At 41.2% G+C, this 626-nt stretch overlaps 1 pseudogene; it reads left to right on the top strand.

Annotated features, from left to right (window-relative positions):
• The first annotated feature begins 309 nt into the window (after positions 1 to 309).
• LOC117281328 (small nucleolar RNA R71) lies at positions 310 to 408 on the top strand (annotated as a pseudogene).
• The last annotated feature ends 218 nt before the right edge of the window (positions 409 to 626 follow it).

The following is a 626-nucleotide window of genomic DNA, read 5'->3' on the forward strand; positions in this document are numbered from 1 at the left end:
ACAAGCTGTGTTATTCTCACTTTATATTGAAGCTAAGGTCAGCTTCCTTATCTATTTCACCATGGCATCAAGTTGTACCTGCACAGATGTGTTAGCATCAACCTGGTGAACACCATTTGCCCGTATTCTTTCAACACTTTTAGAGGGCTACTGATTTGCATCTTCAGATAATTCATCAAGAACAACGGCTATCCCCTCTGGTGTCTTTTCCATCAAAGGGCCTCCAGCTGCATTACTCAATGTTCTACGAGAGGCCGGTGTTAAACAATCCCAAAAATCCTGGAGGTGCATCCAGAGTTCGATTCCGCTATGTTAACACGTTCGAACTAATTCCTTGAACCTCTCCCATGCTTCAAACACAGTTTCAGTATGTTTCTGGCAGAATTTATGGATTTCTCTTCTAAACTTGCCCATCTTAGCTGAGGAGAAATATTTATCAAGAAATTTTCTGGTCATCTCCTCTCATGTTCTAATTGATCTCTGGGGCAAGCTTTTAAGCTACTGCTTTGCATCATCTTTGAGTGTGAAGGGGAATGCCCTTAAATACAGTGCATCTTGTGACACACCATTATAATGGAAGGTGTTCATAATCTCCTCGAAGTCCATCATATGTGTGTTTGGATCTT

The sequence above is a fragment of the Nicotiana tomentosiformis genome, chromosome 3, assembly GCF_000390325.3.
Source record: "Nicotiana tomentosiformis chromosome 3, ASM39032v3, whole genome shotgun sequence".
Lineage (NCBI taxonomy): Eukaryota > Viridiplantae > Streptophyta > Magnoliopsida > Solanales > Solanaceae > Nicotiana > Nicotiana tomentosiformis.